Source organism: Danio rerio, chromosome 24 (genome assembly GCF_049306965.1).
Source record: "Danio rerio strain Tuebingen ecotype United States chromosome 24, GRCz12tu, whole genome shotgun sequence".
Lineage (NCBI taxonomy): Eukaryota > Metazoa > Chordata > Actinopteri > Cypriniformes > Danionidae > Danio > Danio rerio.
This window is the reverse complement of record NC_133199.1, coordinates 834,464-852,563: the sequence shown is the minus strand read 5'-3', so window position 1 is coordinate 852,563 and position 18,100 is coordinate 834,464. Positions and strand designations below refer to the sequence as shown.

The following is an 18,100-nucleotide window of genomic DNA, read 5'->3' as shown; positions in this document are numbered from 1 at the left end:
TGAATTCTGAGCATTTTAAAGAAAAGATCTTGAGGTTTCCTTGTAGTTTATGTTTTTTTTTTAATAAAATCATTTGTTCACTGTATTTGCTGCCATTTTTTAGGCTGAGAAAAAAAAGCATTAGATCAAGATTTAGGTTGATTGGCCTGTATATATACACATCATTAGCTCCTAAACATAGGTCATTGGGTATCTGTATTTTATTATTAACAACAACATAATATAATATATAACATGATAATAAAATTATTATTATTATGCTATTATGAAGCTGCTTTAACTCAATCTACAATGTAAAAGCGCTATACAAATAAAGGTGAATTGAATATGCAATGAATGCATGCATAAATGAATGCTTGCAATACTGCTACCAAGAATACATGTGAGAATGAATGCATGCATGAATGAATGAATGCATAAATTAATGGATACATGCATGAACTAATGCATGCATGAATTAATGCATAAATGAATGAATGAATGCATTCGTCAATACATGCATGCATGCATTAATGAACGCACACATGAATGAATGCATGCATGCATGAACAAACAAATACATAAATAAAAGAATGAATGAATGAATGAATAAACACATGCACAAATATGACTTAAACTGAAAGGTGACTGATGAATAAGTCCACTAGACAAATCCATAAAACAGACTGAGGATTGATTTAAAATGCAGCGAGTGAAGTCTCTGATGTGCCGTTAACATTGGCTGAGACCTGCTGCATGTGTGTTACAACACAGACACACAGCTTGGCTCTCCGTTCAGAAACACAGCAGAGGCCAAGATCTGCACAGGGGAGGAATTATCCTCATAATATAAACAGCACACATAAACAGCCCTGCCAGGGGGATCCCCAATCACTGGGATGTCCTCAACTGGCCTTCTCAGCAAGATTATTGTAGTAAACGCAAACTAAATCTAAATCATTTTTGATAGAACATTCAAAATAAAATTAAAACCACTGTAAATAAAAAGCTAAAATAAGACGACAAATGAATAATAAATAGCAAAGATGGATAATAGTTTTCACAATTAATAAGCAGTCATTCTGTAGTGTAAATCAGAGAAACACCAGAAGATTTTTACAGACAAAAACAAAGACTCGAATCATTTACAGAGACATTCAGCACTGCTCTAATAGAAGTGCTCCACAGAATGCCTGTGTTCTATATGCATGCAGGCGTCTGTGAAAAGTCTTGTTTTAGTCCTCTGGAGGACAAGCAAAAATACACGATCTTTGCATGGAGAAAATGAAATGCACATCAGCACGTCCTTGCAGTGACCGATGCTGGAAATCTGCAAGATCAGCTGAACATCAAGTATGAACCAAATGAAATGATGTATAAAACAAGCTCATCTGTCATCTGCTAAAGCCATCAGTGTTGGCCAGAAAAATGAACACATGGCATGCAGAAATATGGAAACAGGCAACTTAATGCACGAATACCAGGCTGGTTTAGGCCTGTCATGAATCAATAAATATGACCCTATAATGTCCCTGTCGTTATGAGGGATTGCCTAAACTATTCGTTCAAATGATCCATTCAAAACAGCTCATTCGTTTAGAAAAAAACTGCTTAACATTGATAATTAGCTTAGAAATAGTCATTCATTAAGGGGACAAAAAAGACACAGATATGTTCTGCTCCAGCTTTGTTTACACTATTTTCTCTAATAAAACACAAACAAATATTGTATCTAAAATATAACTCAGTCAATATGACCTTGTTTGCAAACGTGTTGAATCGTGTAAAATCTTATTAACATAAAAACAAATCATAAAGGGATATCTTTAATACCGTAGCGAATACAAGACAAGTTCTAGAGTTACTAGATACCACACACTTAGCACTACACAGATGATAATAAAATTAGAAGTTCAGTCTAGAAATGCACATCTGACAGCGGGATCGATTGAGGTTCAGTTCATTTAAGAGATTTATGATGAAAACTGTACTACTGTATGTGTAAACATTGCAACAGCCTCATCCTAAACACTGCATTTAAATGGGCTTCATCACACAAGCAGTGCTTTACCACTCTCAAAATATTGTTTTGTACAAAGTAAGAGACAAAAAAATAAATAGAATTTTAAAAAAATGCAAGTATATTGTAGATTATCAACACATTGCTCAAACATATTGCTGTATTCAGACCTGTAAATTAGCCAAAATGTGTGTGCTGACCATGAGAGAGTCACGGGTTCAGAAAGTCATGGTTTCCGCCATCAAAAGCACATTTCCTTTATTTCCATCCCCATTCTGTCCAGAACTCCTCAGATTTACGACACACAGCTGGGACTGCCTTTCTTCAAAAAATGTGGAGATTAACGGGTTAGTGGGGAAAAATGCCCTTGTTCTAGACTCTCCCAAAAAAACCTGCTTGAAGTTAAGCATCTCTGTAATGAGCTTCTTCAAGACAGGGAGATCTTTGACTGATTTTTAGAAATAAACACAGGCCACAACTGAACATGGAGGATGATCTCCAAGTGGCGATCTTCAAAACTAAATGAGGAATAGACTTGGCCTATTGGTACGTGTATGCCATTGTGTGCAGTGTTTATATATTTATCACCACCTCAGAGAATATTGGGGGTCGTGGGTCATGGGCATTGTTATTTTAGGGGTCACGGGCTGAAAGGTTTGGGAACCCCTACATTAGAGCATCTGGCAGTAGTATTGATAACCTAACAACCAAGAGTGAACAATGCAATCATAATGGAGTTACATCAGAGTTTATTCATCATATGTGTTTCCATCTGCCATTATTCACATTTAACTTTTTCCTAGTTCAAAACTACCTCAAATAAATGCAAAAAAATAAAGAATATTTAGTGAATTAAGGGATTTTTATTCTAAATTTGGAGTTTCTGCTGCTTGTTTCTCATGCAATACTTTAAAAGGTGCATTAAAGTTGCAATGGTGAGGAAAGCCAGCTGCTTATGTGTTAAAAACTAAAATGCTGTCAACAACACATCAGAATTACTTTGTTAAAACACGAAAGGTGATATTTAAAGACATGATGAGCATCTGTTTTGACTAGTGTCAAAGTTTCAATCTTCAAAAAGAACATGTAAACGTTGAGTAAACTTAATATTTAATTACAGATGAATTTTCAGCATCATTACTCCAGTCATTCAGAAAGCATTATAATATGCTGACTTAATGACCAATGAACATCATCCATGTTAAAATTTAGATTAAATAGATATTAGGGGTGATGCAGTGGCGTCGTGGGTAGCATGTTTAACTCAGAGCAAAAAGGTCTCTGGTTTGAGCTTCGGCTGGGTCAGTTTGCATTTCTGTGTGGAGTTTGCATGTTCGCCCCATGTACGCGAAGGATTTCTCCGGGTGCTCCGGTATCCCCCACAAGTCTGAAGACATGTGGTATAGGGGGATTGGGTAAGCTAAAATTGACCGTAGTGGATGAGTGAGTGTGTGAATGAGAGTGTATGGATGTTTCCGAGAGATGGGTTGCAGCTGGAAGGGCATCCACTGCATAAATCTTATGCTGGATAAGTTGGCGGTTCATTCCGCTGTGGTGACCCCAGATTAATAAAGGGACTAAGCTGAAAAGAGTGTGACGCAGTGGTGTAGTAGGTAGTGCTGTCACCTCACAGCAAGAAGGTCGCTGGTTTGAGCCTCGGTTGGGACAGTTGGTGTTTCTGTGTGGAGTTTGCATGTTCTCATTCCGTTGTGGCTAAGGGACTAAGCCAAAAAGAAAATGAATGAATGAATGAATTTTGATATTATTAATGATGCATTTACGGTACCTTAATTTGATGCATTCTCGCTGAATAAAATTTTACATATTCTTTAAAACAAATCTTACTGATTTACAATGTTTGAAGGCTATAGTGCATATGAAAGTTGACATTTAAAATGTTGACAATGACTTGGATTGGATTTAGGCCAGAAAAAGACATTATTAGATATGATTTAGACATGATGGTCATACACTTTTACATTTAAATTCAGTTCTCTCTGTCTCTCAGTCTCTCTCTCTTTGTCACTTGCTCTGATTTCTTATTTTGCCATTTAAAGCAGTACTTGCAACCAGCGTGAATTATGAATACAATGCTCTCCATATTGTTGAGATTTTGAACCGTATATAATATACTGTATATAATGCAACCCTATTAATGTAATTATGTATAGATGGTACGGCTACTGATAATAAAAGTGCAAGCCTGCAGCTACAGTACTGCAAATGTTGAATGAACAGGAGCGTAGTAAGAAGTTGGAGCCTCATGACTCAGAAGCCAGCATTCATAAAGCCCAACAGTGTGCTAATCGCTGTGATTGAGACTGATTCAGAAGCACCTTCCGCTCCTTTGAAAAGCTAATAGGCTTTTGCTGCCCCTGACTGCATGGCTTTGGCATGCCTTCATGCCACGGCGTTACGTTAATCTGCTCTCGCTGCTCACAAATACGAATGCCACAAGGAGACGTGATAAAGAATCCCTAATCTCTCGCATAATATCTGCCACTCCAGAAGTCTCTGTTCCTGCTGCCACTTTGAGGACAAGTACACATGAAATCAATACTAAGCGGAGTGATGTTGGTAGGTTTGCGGTGATCAATTCATCTTTGCATGTCTTTAAGAAAAACACTTTGCCCTTGTAATCTTAGGTTGAAATCTAAAAATGCACTTCCTGTTTGTTTCAGGAGTCTGAGGTATTGACAGGTGGGAGGTGTGGTTAAGTATATTAGCCACACCCCTCAGCCAAACAGAAATGGCTAGGAGGAGGTGTCTGTGATGTGGTGCAGATGTTTAGTCAAATACGACTTCTATTATTGTATGGTATTCAGAAAGTGCTCTGTGGTAAACCGAAGCTGAGGGCCTTTGAGTTCTGCAGCCGCTGGGAAGACGGACTGTGATTTGCAGTCGGTGTCTTTACAAACGAGCAGCCGTTTCAGCACATTTGCAGACTCAGACAACACCCGAACCCAGCGGCTTTCATGTGTGCAGGACGAGGGTTGGCGGCAGGGTCATGCTTTATGTGAAATAGCGACCATATCGAGAGCAGATGTCCTGTCTGTTTGAGTCTAGAGTTTGTGTGGTCGGCAGCCAGACATGCTAGAAAGCTCCTCAGAAAAATCCTGTGCATGCAGAAGACTTTCACTAGATAGGTTTCCATCTAAAGGTGCAGATTAAACTTACAAACATTTGTGAATAAAGCAGCATTCTTCTCACAAAAGAGAATAAAATGGTCACTTTCTGATAATCTTCCATAAATAATGTTCAGAGAAAAGAAGTTTGATGCACTGTTGGGATTTGCCACCGTGGTGTTTAAATTAGCTGCACCTCAGAAGACACAGCCAAAGACAAAATGCAATGAACACAGGAATGCGGTAGCGTTTAAAGGCATGAGATGCTCTTTGGGAGCACAGACAGATGCTCAAGACAGTTCTGGAGGGAATAATAATAGAGGAATAATAATATTGAAGCACTGTGATGACAGACTGACGAAGGACTGAGGCCTTTTACAATCAGCAGAACAACATTTCTGATGTTTGACAATGTGCTGCAAACTCCATTAATGCAAAGTCCCTGAAACTCACACTTACATCTGTCAATCATCTGTTAAAATTTACTGACGCTGGAATTGATTCAGTCAATGCATTTGCATTGTTGTTTACGCACCTACTGGGATGTGCACATCACACATGTGCATTTGCATTACGCAACTTTTGTGCTATATTCCAAAATGTGCATTTAAATAGGTGGATGGAGGCATTGCTGCTGTCGTATAATACAGTAGTCAACATTTGAAGTGGATCAGAATACTTTTTTATACTTGTCTTAAGACAAGGTTCTCAATAGCTTTTAGAAAAACTTCTATGAAAGGATTTCCCCACAAAAAAAACTGAGTAGTGCAAGCCATAGAAATGGGAGGGTTTCAAACATTGCTTTCCAAGTCCAACATGAAAGCTGTTTTAATGGTGCGAGGCAAACACAACATACACAACGAAATGCATATTACACATGCTACAGAAAACAAGGTAACTACTTTAAATCACAATTACAGGTTGTGATTTGACGGAAGAAGCAACTAGTAAAAAAAACTGTACTGATAAATATAATGACAAAATCCCTGTCAAGGTCCCTGTCTTTGATGCTGATCTTGCCTTTAATAACAAACAGCTGGCAAATCCCATGTGGTAGGGAAGGTTACTGTGGCAGTCATCAGTAAAATGATGGGACCACAGCACAAGGTTGGGGCTTATGCTGGGGTATCGGTGTGAAAATGTAACCATTTTCCCCTCACAGCCTCATCTTTACACTTTTCAGTGAGTTTCAGTCTTTAAATGGACTGGGGGACAAAAAGAAACAATCATTCACAAGAGTGGAGGATAAAAAGCAGCACAAAGACCCTCTGGAAGTGAATATATATCCAGATTTGAGCACTCCAGGAGCTACAGTACGGCAGAAGATTGATAAAGAAGCTATTTAAGGTTACAATGACTTCAAACTAACAGTATTCTGTATAATCAGTTGGAAATGCACGACATGGGCAACTTGAGGCTAAATACCTTAATCCTCCCCAGTCTCTGAGCTTCTGTCTACTAGAAGGTGACATCACTGATACAGACAAACCAACAACACCTCCTCTACCATTCAAACAAGAATGAATCTCCTCATCATTTACTTACACAACAGTGGTTGCAAATTTGATGAGTATTATAAAAGCAGTCATAGTAGAAACAGAAAACACTATGGAAGTCGAGGTCTGTTTTCTTCAATAAACCCTTCTTTGTGTTCAACCGATGAAAGAAACTTAAACAGGTTTGGAACAAGTGGAGGATGGGGAAATGATGAGAGAACTGAACTGAATTTTACAGCATAAGAAAACCACTAGGGGTCATGAAGTTGTAAATTTAGCTGTGTGAAATTCTAAAATAAATTGTTGATGAGATTTATTTATATATAGATATATTATTATCCTAAGTAAAGCTTTCCTAATCGCTAGAAATGTGAATCAACATGCAATATTCTCTATGCACAGGGCACATTCTTACCATCCGACATAAGTTCTCATTCACATCGAATGCATCTTTGCTTCTAAAAATGCGAGACACAACAGTTTGGAATGGTTTAAAAAGCAAAGAATAAAGCATGAGAATATCCAGACACAGCCACAGAGCGCATGCATACAGATACTACCCACAGTTGCCCTGCCTCTGAGCTTTTCTGATTGGTCCACTGACAGATCTTTCAACTTGGAACAGCATCTAAAAACCACAGCACTCACATACGCAATGCATCAAAAGATGTGAGACGCAAGTGTAATAGTCACACACATCCATCAAGCGCGTTTACATTGAAAAACAATAGAAATGTATCGCATTATAAATGAAGAGAAAACACGATCTGTGTGAACGGCCCCTAAGCGTCCAAACACATGCACTATAGGGGAATTGATGAAATAAATTGGCCGTAGTGTATGAGTGAGTGTGTGTGCGAAGGAGTGTGTTAAGGTGCTTCCCAGTACTGGGTTGCGGCTTAAAGGGCATCTGCTGCGTAAAACAAATGCTGGAATAGTTGGAGGTTCATTCCGCTGGGGTGACCTCTGATTAATCAGAGACGGAGCTGAAGGAAAATGAATGAACATGCATCATTCAACTCAGGATATCTGAACAATGCGCGCCTCCTCCACCATGATATAACAGTTGTCATGCCAGCTTTCTACAATAAACAGAAGCTCCCCGTGGTTGCCCCGCCTCTAAGCTTTTCTGATTGGTCCACTGCTGTGGAACTGACAGCAACGAGCTGCGTTCCATGTGAAAGTTGAAGATCTTTGAACATGACATCTAAAAAAACCCAGCGCTCATGTCACACGTCCATCAAGCACATTCACATTGAATAACAATAGAAAGTTAGTGCGCTGAAAAGGAAAGACGCATTCTGTGTGAACGGCCCCAAGACAGAACTCAGATGTAATGATCTCTGCAGTCCGTGGTGTCCTCAGTGGTCTCTGTCGCTCATGATGACTGAAGCTGGCAACTTTCACTGAAAACCAATGACTTCTGCACTCTGTCTCTCCAACTGATGGCCACTGGAGCATCTCTGCAGGCTGCTTCTCATCATGAGCGACAGCTTTACAGAAACACAGTACATCTGGGACATTACGGCTCCCTTACTTTACCACACAAACAAAGGCCACATTTACACCACATCTTGATGGTCAATTCTGATTTTTGAAGGAACTCGTTTCTGAAATCTGCATTCAGACTGTACACAGCAAATATGAATTGACCCTTCGCTAAGCCCCGCCCAAAAAACACCATCCACCAATCGTGGCTTAGCAACTGTAGCTCCGCGCAGGGGCTCTGTCAAGCTTTCAAGCGAGTGCATATGGATTGTGCAAATCTGATACCCGGTCTCCTTAAAGTTTGGACGTGATAGTGGAATTTTTTCACTTTTCAAAACCTAAAACCAAGAGGAGAAATGCCAGCGTGGATCAAGCTGTGTGAGGGGCGCTAAAGGAGCGGAGCTAAGTTGGTTCCCCAAAAATGACATTATATCCCTGGCAAAGTCTGAAACCGGTGCGCACAGATTGAAAAAGCCATGCCAGACACGAAAGCTTGACAGGCGTAGCAACAGTAACTAAGGAGGGCAGGGCTTAGCGAAGGGTCCATTGACCCTCCCCCCCAAAAAAGAGCAAGTTCTGACTTACAGCTGTGATAAGAAGAGCACTCTTTGCTCCTGTATTTAATCTGTTTGCAGGGGTTTTTTTTTTCATGTACATATCATCCTTAAGCATTGTATTATTTCTCCCTCTTTCGACTCTGCTGTAGCGTTTGTTCTTCTGACATGTTTATTTGTTTGAGTTTATAACAGAAATGTCCACATTTGGCTACTCTAGGCTGTTTTAGTGTGATTTATACACAATGAAACCAAATCGGATATTAGATATATGCATGACGTATGCCGTAGCTTTATATTGTTTACATTAGGGGTGTCAAAATTAACTGTTTCTTCAGTGCACTGCAATGCAAACGCCGGACAGTTCCCTATCTGTTCAGTAACAGGTCGTAATCGGTTATTACATACTGACGTCATTCATCTCATATGTGCCATGTCTTGATAGAATACTATGGCGAGTGCGAGTGAATAAAACACAGAAACAGTGCACAATTCACTGCGTGTTTGCTGGACAGTCTTTCACTGACTCTGACGCTAAAATTGTATTACAAAAATTACACATTTTAATACAAGAATTCTTGTGCTGGGAAGTAAAATATGAAATTGTGTATGGAAAGCATCGTCAGTGATGCACCCAGATATCGAATTGAACTGAATGGATGGCATGATAATCGTAACCGAATCAAACATGCTGCTCAACTATTTTATTTTAGAATGAAACGTTAAGTTTAGGGCTCGAGCAAAGCTCTTTTTGTTAATGGCATACACCTCAATTTGACAGGTGAAAGTCTGATCAACCTACTTCATTTGCAAAATGCACATATCTGATTCATATTCCACTTAATTCCCACATATAAATAAAGAGAATGAAACCATTCTGACCATCACGATCTATGTGATTTGTCATGCTTGCATGCACGCGGGCTATATCCGATCTGTGCCAAATTGGATGAACACAATCAGAATTGGGTCACTTCATGCAGCGTAAACGCAAGTTAAAACTGATTTTTGGTGCATGTGCACTGTCTGCATGCAACATTTCACTAATGAGTGTGTAATATGAGGGCAGCAGTTTATTTTTTGCACAGTGTGCACTTCAGCTAAACACCAGCGTTTTTCCTCAGTTTCAGCGATTTTACTTGTGTGTGTCTTTCTGGAGGTTGCATTAATCAACATCAGGCAACTATAGAGAAGACACAGATCATCAGCATCTTAAATCCTTCAAATATTTAAACAGATGCACATTTATAAAACTATACTTTGTATTATATCACCTTTGCATAGAATTACAAAAAAATAATTAGCGCTTATGCTAGGTGTTTGTAATACAGGACAGTAAATCCACATTATTCCCTTTTCTGGCTGCCATTTTCAGTCACATCATGATTTTTCTTTTTCTGACAGGCTTAATAATGCTATCAATGAGTTTTTCTTTTATTATTTGAGCAAAAAGGAATGCAAAAAATGTATTAGATGCATTCACTCCGCTCTAAGTTTACCAACTATGACGACTTTCACTGCTGAGAAACCCAGAAATGTGAAAAGGCTCCATTAGCAAGCAGCAGCAGCAGCAGCTCTTATAGTCAGAGAACAAAACAACATATAGTAAAAGTCCATCAGTGTCTGCACGTCTACAGGAGGCTGTATTGAAGCGGAGGCCTGTTTGTTCTGTGTCTGTGACAAGCAGGAATAATGAACTTTGACATGCGAGGGCCGTCTGTTCACATGCACTACTGCATCTTGGGGAAGGGCATTACCTCATCTGAAAGCCTTTACATTGTTTTTATAGACCCGACTACGGCCTTTCAGCACCTCGCCTTTGTTAAACACTGTTAATTGTGTGGAACACAGATCTGGTTTGGTTGCTGTGTCACACAAACTTAGACTGAGGTTCAAGAAAAATAGAAAAAGCATGGCATAGAGATGCTAAAATGATGATGAAGAGCACAATCTCAGGTGAATATAAATAATATATTATATTACATATAAAAGTATGAAGAGAGAATGTCAGTCAAAGTGTTTCTGCAGCCTGTTTTATCAAGTCTGATTATAAAAAATGGAATTAATTCACTTTAACCATTGAAAGCTGATTATATTCACACACTGCTGACACACATCTGGGTTTAAACCACTTTTAAAAGTGATTTATGCACAAAAGCTCCCCTTTAATCTCTATTTTTATTCTGTTATTCAATGGGAACTTGAATGGATATGATTTCTTATGAAAGCAACAGCAGTCTGGCACATCACTCATGTCAAACTTCAGTGTTTTGTTCCTGAAAGTCGGTGAATAGTGTTTGACGTGGCGTTGGCGTATAGACTGTGGGAGAGGAAATATAGCCTGGCACTCTCAGCACAGACCATCACTGCCTGTTTCTGACACTCCAGCACTAAAGGGGCTTCAATAACAAACTTAGCTTTCACAAGACATCGCCGGCGCCCCAAACGTCTCCATGGAGCACAGCAATTGTCGGAGACACACTACAGCACATCAATGATGATGTCATGGACTCCCAGTGGCTGTAATAGCAGAGAGACTGGCCTTAAAGGGACAGGTCACCTTAAAATGAAGATACTGCCATCATTTACTCATCCACTAGTTGTAAACCTGTTTGTGTGTCTCTCTTCTGTTGAACACCAAAAATCACATTGTAAATATTTATTTAATGCCATGTCAGTATCTTAGACTGTTCTCATGACAAATAATTTAAGAAAACACAAGTGGGGCTATCAATATAATCACACAATTACTGAGATAATAGTACATGCAATATATGTATAGCAGACATGTGTGATAAATTACATTTATTTTATGCATGTTTATCTGAACTTGACCAATCAAATGGGGCCTTTCTATTGTTAGCCCCGCCTCCCCAGTGGTTGCTGTGCTGCTATTGGCTGGAGAGGCTCAAAGGTAAACCCGGATAGAAAAATAAACAATAATGGCAGGAAAATAACAACAGTCGATCAGATTTAGAATACCTTTAATGAGGTTTACACTCATTCGTAATGTTTTAAAGACCAAATGTTTGCACCTTGATGCAGTTATTTAGTCTGAATTGGAAATAATTAGATCTGACAAATATCTTTTGATAAGAAGGTATTCTGAAGCATGTTGGAAAGAACAGCCACTGCTTTCCATATTATTTCTTCCTACTATAAATGCTAGGAAGGTGTTGGTTTTTCTTGCTATGTTTATACATTATTAATAGCTGTTTTGCCACAAAATGTACACTAGATTGTGCAAAAAAACTCTCCCTTGGGAGAGACAAATAAAGATAAGGATTGATTAAAGAACCGAGTGTGAATAAATGGAGGGTAAACTTACATATTTTGAGTGAACTCTTTAACGCACACAATGGGTAAAATCAAAGTGAAGCAGATCTAAATCGCACCTCACAGCTGCGTCAGTCCAGCGGCAAAACTGAACCAGAAATTAAAGAGGACTCTTGAGATTTACGAGACGGGTGAGAAATTCTCAGCTGATGATACGGTTTAAGACAACAGTGAGAAGATGGTGGTGTCATCCGTTTTTACACTGCAAACACATTCCTCCCAAATGCACACCGTGATTAAAAGAAAACACAGAGCTCAATAGGCAAAATCTGGAAAATATGTGTAATGAGACAAGCATTCAAAGTAGGGCTGCACAATATACCTGAAAATGATAAATTTTGTTACAATAGTGTTTGCAATATATAATAATAAAAGTGCAATAAATAATTAAAAGATTTTTAAAAAGTTAAATTTATGTGCCAAGCATTTGTGTGCTGCATGCATAGAATGTTTAACCAAATCCGACCAATCAAATGAGGATTACTTACAGCAGATTAGTTATACCGTAATAAATATCATTATCGCAACACTATCGTAACATTACTCTTTAGTTCAAGTATACCAATAGCTTACTACCTGTCTGTTTATTAGAACTTATAAAGCAAATATTCTGCATCTATAAACCTACCCTGCATCTATAATACCTAAACCCACGTACTAGTAATAGTGAGAACTGTATCTTTAAAAAGGGGTGGCCAAAATAAGGAATAAATGTGCACACAACTGTGATACAAATCTGGATGTGCAAATATACATGGCAAAATAGGGAACACTATGAGTTTACTTGCCCAAATTTCTAGCTGCTGATTAATTGTTAGCAGTTATATTGCTGTAATGTACAAGATAAGGAATATAAGGACATAAAAAATACAGTAACTAGAATAAACTGCCAGAGTTACAGAGTGATACTATAATAACAGTGCGGCACGGAGAGAGTAAATCGATATTGCAAAATTGCATGCAGTCCAATTGATATAATTTGCAGTTTTAAATGACACCTTTTCTTTTCAACACTGTGAATGGCACGCTGCCATTGACGAATCTGTGACATGGCATAAAGAAACTTGGCACGCAAGATGATGAGAAGGTTTGACAAACTGCACTTCTCATTTTACATGCTTCTCTTCCCATCACAACACATCTCAGGCTAATCTGCAGCGGGCAGAATGTGTTCACAAAGACGTTTGTTGATGTAAAGTGCTGGCCGGCGTCCACACACAATGGCAGAGCGCTGGTTCTGATCCAGCAGGTCTGGGTGTTCCCAAAGCACAGTGGCAGAGGTATGCAGCCCTGCAATTATCCACATTTGAGCATCTACAAACCACAGCGCTGCTCCGGTTTCACCTCATGTGCTCACTCAGACATGGATCTTAAGCTTTCAGAATATTGTCTGGGTCACCCTAAATGTCTATGTAGAGCTGAAATATTTGGCTAAAAATATATACATATCAATATTTGTCATAATATGAGTATCATTTATGGGAAGGAAATACTTTTGCACTTGTTTTTTGTACCTATATTGTTTTTTCATAGTAAAGTTACACTGTAAAAGTACTGTAAAATTTACAGTAAATTACTGGGATTTTTGGTTGCCAGTAAGACAGTAAATTTACAATCGCACCGTAAATAAATAATTACAATTTACAGTAAATTACTAGCAATTTTGGTTGCCAGTAAGACTGAAAATTTACAAGCGCTCTGTAAGCTAATTATTGCAATTTACAGTATATTACTGGCAATTTTGGTTGCCAGTAAGACCGTACATTTAAAGCATGCTGTAAATTAATAATTACAATTCAATTCAATTTTTTTTTACATTTTCAAGGGCACTAAAAACTAATAATTGCAAGTTAGAGTAAATTACCAGCAATTTTGCTTGCTAGAAAGACTATAAATTTACAAGTGCACTGTAAATTATTAATTACAATTTACAGTAACTTATTGGGTTTCTAGTAACACTGTAAAGTTACAAGGGTTCTGTAAATTAATAATTACAATTGCAATGTAAAAAAAAACAGCACAACTGTAATTATTAATTTAGTGTGTGTAGTGAATTTACAATCTTTAAAACTTGATGGCAATTTTGGTTATGAGTAACACTGTAAATTTACAAAGGCACTGTGAATAATAATTACAATTTACAGTAAATTACTGGTAATTTTGGTTGCTGGTAAGACTGTACATTTACAAGCTTATTGTAAATAAGATATGTCAACCAAAATTGCCAGTAAGTTACTGACAATTTTGCGGAAAGTTTGTTTACAGTGTACCCTTCAATTTACTGCCACAAAGATTTAATCTTATGTTTCCCTAAATGATGTGCTTGTATTTTAGTTCTGTGCTTTGTTTCTGGATTCTGTGTTTTACAATTTAATGCAAATCAAACAGTGGCGTCTATTGAAATTGTGTCTAATTAAATGTAAATAAATTATAATAAAATATGAATAAAACATTGAGCACAATTATCTTGGTTGTATAATACTGAAGGATGGACCAAATTTCTAATTCTGGGCTAAAAAAAACATGCATATAAATGTGTTTACTCCTTTATGTAATAATATGTTCTAATAATTCATGAGCACAAAATTAAAAATAATTATGCATAATATTCAGCCTTTAAAAATGTAGATTCATCTTTAATTCAAATCTAATTCATTCATTTCTCTAATGAATGTTACTGTATATTAGTTTTATTAATGATACACATAGTGTTTAATAGCATGTTTAACTTACAGTATGTTAATAATTTTGTAGTGTGCCAATCAGTTTAAACCTCTCATCTCAGCCTGAAATCAGACAACTTCAGCCAATCTGTGAACTACACTGCATCCCATCAATGCAATAAATTCATCTACGGTACAGTATGTGCTGTGCTTCAGAAACAAATTAATACTTGGGTCAAAGAAGCGATGTCCCATTTTCAACCTCTTTTCATCTTTGACATTTTAACATCTTCCTAAATAAGATCACACCATTTCAGCATTGTTCAGGTGTGAATTATAACGTCTTTAGTGCATGTGCTGAACAAAGGACAACATCCAAATCCTCCAAGCGAGCAAACATCTGGTCTAAACAAAACTGTCAGCAAAACTGCCTCTAATAGTCTTGGGAGAAATCAGGTACAGCCAGCTGTCTGTGTGCAAGATCACATACATTTAGACTAAACTAGACTATAAATACCAGTATTAAGACTAATGCATTTCTCCAAATGAAAAACCCTTTGCAAACTGCACACCGATGACTATGAAAACTGCTCACCAAAATAAAAACAGCCAGTAGCGTCCCTGAAATCCTGAGATATTCCAGTTTACCTCAGGGAAACAGATGTAGAGATTGGTTAAACATGTTTGACCTGGACTCAGATTTGTTCGTTCTCTTGCTTTACAGTGCTCAGATGAAACGCTGGATTAAGGTGGCAGACCTCCAGACAGTTGCACTTTCAAACCTCTGTCCATTAATCCTGATGTGTTTGGCAAACACAGGGATCAGATGGAACACTAATATCATGCTCACTAGTATTTCAGTTCGACAATGTGAGAGAAATAGAAATGCAGAGTATGTTGGCAGCCATATTTTAGTCAAATAATGCTATTTTTCTGTTACTGTTATCAGTCCAGGCCAATATATTATGTATTTTTCCACTGGTTTTGAATCACTTCACATACTTGTTGATTTTGTTTTTGCAAACATGTATGATTTAACATTTTTTTAAAAATATATTTATCAGCTGATTTAAAGGTTGTAAGCATCTAAATCTAAAGAGTTACTGGAATGGGTATATTTGATCTCAGTGCATGCCTATTGAGCAATGTAAAAAGCTTGATTGCAACAACGTAAATTCAAACATCCAACCATCATCACTGTTAAGGCTGAATTATTATACTCAAGTAGTTAGTTGGAGTGTGCGTGGCGAATGTGATGTCATCGCCGTGTTTACGGAGGTTGGGTGCACGCAACACGCTTTCGGCTGGTGGAGCGAACAGTTCGGCACTTTTCATTTGAGTTTAATATATATCCCTTTAAAGAGATTGTGGTACGTCTGTACAGACATCTTTATAATCCGTCCATGCATGATCATAGGGATAACCAGAGGACCAATAATTCTTGGCTAGAAATTGCAAATTTATGTAAAAAGTAAAAAAAGTTTAGAAAAAACTTGAAGGATAAGTTTGTTAAAACCAAAAAGAGAGACCGTGGCAAAAGTGGAGACCCATGTGGTTTTAATACACATTTACAGAACATGCTTTTCCACCATTCGTAGGTTTTACACTGATGAATAAATTACAATTTTGAATTCAAAACAATTTGATAGCTACGAAACAAAAATTAATTAACAAATTATGTCTTTATAACTAGAAAAGAATATTTGAAGCTATTGGTTTACAATATAGCGATGCGCTGTTTTTCTAGGCTTTATTGGTGATCATCATGGTCAGGAATGTTGGATCATTATTGCCTTTTTAGCATGTAATTAGAGGATGCAATCTAGCCAGACAGTAATGTGTGAATTGTGGAACTGGCTAAATCTTAAAAAATAAAAAAAAAATAAAATAATAAATCAGTATTTTTTATTATTAAGTGAACATTTTTGCTTTTATTCTTGCCATAATAAAAAATATATTTGTAGACTAACCCATGTTCTGTTGTCATTTATATTTTTATGAACTTTAATAGGTAGAACTGTCCGATATATTAACAAAAGCAAGTGGTGCAAATTTATAAAAAAATTTTGAATGGTAATAAAAATCTTTATAATCATTAAAATAATAAATAAAAATAATTAGTTAAAAAAAAAATCTTAATGATGATATTAATGATATGACGAAGTTCTGGAAATTTCCTACTTCTATGTTTATTCATCTGATTTTACGGTCGTTACGCAAGGTGTACGCGCACTCTGCGGAGGTCCGCTACGTGGTGCCAGGAGAAAGTATAAATTAGCCTTTAGTAGTCCGATAATAAAATTAGGCCAATGAACCATGTATAACTTAGGCTGGTCGAACCACTTGACGTGCTTGCTGCCTTCTACTTATTTTTATGACTGTTTCACACTTCTGTCATCATGACAAAGTAAAAAAAAAAAAAAAAAAAGGTAATCAGAAATGTTATGTTTAAAAATCTCTCCTTTAAGCAACAATTAGGAAAGGCTTTCCAAATACTCACATTTTTACAGGAGGGATAATTATTTCAACTGTACAGTATACTGCCACATCACACAGCCCCATGCACAAGTCTTTTTGTGCTTGCATTGCATATCCAAGAGTAGTGAAATCAGAGCAGTGTTTTCATAGAGCTGCTGAACTCCTACAGAGACTTGGCAAAGAAACACCCGGCAACAATATTGTGCCCCGTATGGCTGATTTAAAAACCACTGAGTCCTGGCATCTACTCCGTGTGCCATCAAATGCCTCAGTTTCCCCATCGTGTGATCCAGCTCGAGTACATTAATGCACTGCATGCAGAGGTTTATGGGGTGTTTCATTAAACGTCTCTCGCAGAGAAGCACAGAAGCAGATCAGCATATCTCAAAGCGGTTTGACCCTTGTGCATCCTTGTGGACTTTCTGTCTTTGTAAGTTTTGTGAACATTTTGAAAGTTCAGGACATGGAAATGCATTGTTTTTAACAGCCAGGCTTCCACTTGTTGGTACAACTTCTAAATAATAACTTTTTTTATTATTAAAATATATTAATAAAATACATTATATTATAAAAATAAAATAATAAATAACATATTTATTATCAGAACTTAAATTAATAATGAATCAAAATTAATGTTAATAATCAAAAAGTATGTGTACTTAGCCTTTAGTATGTGAAAAGTAATATATTTTATAGTTTGTTTTTCCATTAAAAACAAACACAAAATGGTGCAATTATGTAAACAACTGTCATTTGGGGTGTTAATCCAATCTTTAAAATGAATGCATTTTTATAGCTATCATCAGAAATACACACTAACCACGACAAAGACATCTATGTCAATTAAAATGTAATGAAATATTAATATATAGTTTTTCGGATGTTTTTTAACTAATATTTTCATTCTCATTGGATTTTCCCACTCATATTTTCAATATTAGCGGACTGTGTAACTGAAGCA

General features: G+C 37.1%; 1 protein-coding gene across 1 annotated transcript in view; it reads right to left on the bottom strand.

Annotated features, from left to right (window-relative positions):
• The window catches only part of stk17a (serine/threonine kinase 17a), a 44,018-nt gene that overhangs the window by 24,725 nt on the left and 1,193 nt on the right, over positions 1–18,100 (bottom strand). The window lies entirely within an intron of this gene.